Here is a 3,001-nt window from a genome sequence, read left to right as displayed (position 1 = left end):
GAGATTCAGTAACCGCTGTCTATTGCACTTCTGTCTTTATTTTGGAGTGGATTCAGGAGCTGAAGAAGACCACTGGATATTAGACTTCTTGCAGGGGTGATATTCAAACTATCATCAACTAGAACTGACCAATTAAATGGAGTACCCATCAGAGAGGGTCTGATTTCTAGGGCCCCTCTTTATGCCAGACACTAATACTTTAGCTGCTGGATCATGCAAGAAGTCTGAGGGTCCCAGGAGAAGAGTTGGGATGGCCAGGGTCTCAGGCAGGCATTCAGAAGAACTTGGAGGAGTGATTCTTTACCACATGGTACAACTATATTTTAATATTTAATATTTAAACAACCAGTGCAGCCATATTGGTGCTTATTGCTCTGTTTCTGACCCTCTTCCTTACCTTAGAACTCCTAATCCACTTTCCCCAGCAGAAGACTTCTCTATTCTGGGCTGGCGTTGCTTCGGAAGAGAGCGGGAGGGAAAGGAGGATTACAGGTAAACTTGAGGAGTTGTTTAGTCTTTCTTTGGCCTCCTAGCTCATCTGCAAGCCTTGGGGAATAATGCTTTATGGAAGTGACAACTGCCATTCACCGATATCCATTCTTCCCTTCCTATAATAACCCAACTCTGGAGTTATAGCTGGCACATGGCTGCCCAGTTAAACACTACTTTTCTCACCCTTCTTTGAACATCAAGGTGTTCATTTGTCTATTCTAGACAATGGAATTATACCACTTTCAAACTGTGCCTTTAGAAAAATGAATAAGTTTCCCATTGCCCTTTTATTCATTTCTATGGCTGGGATACATGCAAAAGATAAAGCAGACACTTTGAACCAGAAGGTTGCTTCTTGTTGAAGATGGCAGATCTGCTCCGCTATCTTGGACTCCTTAGTTCTGGACCATTACAAAGGAGAGAAATGTTAAACCCTTCTTGTTTAAGCCACATAATATTGGGGGATCTTTGTTATAGCAGCTTAGACTCTGCCCTAATAAACACTGCTCACTAGTGGTGTCATTAGTTGGTTGGGTTTTCATAATGAACTACTTTTGAAAACAAAAAAGCCACAGGATATACAAACGCTGTAAGGTAAAAACAAACCCCTCCAAAAAAAACGCCCCCACAAAACACAAAAACTCAAAGTACCTTAAAATAACTGAAAGAGAGTCTATGTGGAAAAAAAGATGGGATGTATGGGGGAGTTGTCAAGAGAAGAAGTTGCAGAGATCAGTTTTAGAAGCCACATTAGTGACTTTATTTTGAGTCTAGAAAGACTCATTGAAAAGTTTTGAGTAAGAAAGTAACACTATCCAATTTCTATATTAGAAAGATTGTCCTAGAATGTGGAGAATGAATTGGAGGTGGGTGCAAAATTAGAGACTAGAACACCAGGTACAAGCTGTAGTAGTAAATCGGGTGAAAAATAATGGTGGCTTAAACTGAATAAGAGAAAAGTAGACAAAAGGAGAGATGTTAGGAGTGGAATCCTTGAGATTAAAGTCAAATGAGGAGAGTAGGTTGGTGAGGGAGAGAAGTTTAGGATGATACGCAGGTTTCTGATTTGTGTTGTAGTTTGTGGTGTTCAGAAGCAAGCATCTTGGCAAAGAACAGAAAGTTGATGAAGCTAGCCTGCACTGGTCTCCCACTGTTCCCATAGAAACTCCTTTCTGTTCATCTAATACTCTTTCTCCTTAACTCACTTCTCCCCCAAGGTCTTAGATGTGAATCTTATCTATTCCTGATCCTCTCCAGACATGCTTTTCACCAGTGATTTTCCAAACTTTTCACTGATGATTCTTTTGAGGCAATCCCACATGTATCATACATTTTAAAACATTTTTTTTTCCTAGAAAAAAGAATATATCAATTCTTTCGTCCATCACTTTAAACCCATTTCTAAGGCCAATTGTAGAGCAGATATCACTGCTCATGTCTGAAACCACAACTACCAGATGAGGTACCTGGGTTACTCACCCACTTCAGAGATTCTTTGGAATTGCTTAAAAGTCGATCAGAGTTTTGATCCACAATATTATTACAACAGTTGATATCATTCAAGAAAAAAATGAAGAAAAGTGACATTTTAGATAGTCTGTGCTACTGGAAATCATATGTGTGGGGGGATTCTGCTAAGTTTTTAAAAATACTGAGCCTTGGAGTATTCATTGCTAACCATCTTACTCCTAGGGCTCTAGATTGCCAATGATTCCATGCTTTTATTCCTCCACAGTGAGGAATAACAATTTTAGGTCTCTTTTATGTCTGTTAATAGTTCCCCTTCCCTTTGAGAGAATTCTTATTCCACTTTGTGGAACTCTGCTGGGGGTTTTAGCCATGATGTGCTTCTTCTCTGGCCACAGAGATGGACACATGTCCCAGACTAAACCAATTATAATGCCCCTTCCTCCTGATAACAGTGATTGGTTCAAGAGGTGGGTATGGAACACTTTGGGCCACTCATAGTCTTCCCTGAAATTGATATAGATGCTAGATGAAAGAAGCTCTCTTTTGCTGTTGTGGTTGTGAAGCAAGTTCTTTACCCGCAACCTCTTCTCTCTCTCTAGATCCCTTCTGTGGTAGTTAGGAGCAGGAGGTGGAGCTAATGAATGTCAGGAATTTATTTTAATGAGTTATCTTTCAGGCCCTGGACCTCCCACACTGGTCCTCCTGCTCTTGGTCCTCTCTCCACTGCACTGCAGTAAGACGTGGGTAGGTCGTTTAGTAGAGAATTCACCAGTAAATAACAATTGCCACCAATATTGCCACACTTCAGGGAAGGACAGTTTGCAACTAATTACTTCCCATGAAAACACCCAAACATAATTTTGTTCATTATTAAAATTTTCCAATAATAGATTTATCTTCCCCATTAAATAATACATTATTCTCCTACAAAACACACAGCAAACTAGAATTACTAGGCACTGCTTATATTAAATTGTTGTTTAATAAATTAAAACTCCTATGTTTATAAATAAACTAGGTCATCTGCACATTTTGTAAA

The sequence above is a fragment of the Pteropus vampyrus genome, unplaced genomic scaffold (assembly GCF_000151845.1).
Source record: "Pteropus vampyrus isolate Shadow unplaced genomic scaffold, Pvam_2.0 Scaffold79, whole genome shotgun sequence".
NCBI lineage: Eukaryota > Metazoa > Chordata > Mammalia > Chiroptera > Pteropodidae > Pteropus > Pteropus vampyrus.
This window is presented reverse-complemented; position numbering follows the sequence as displayed.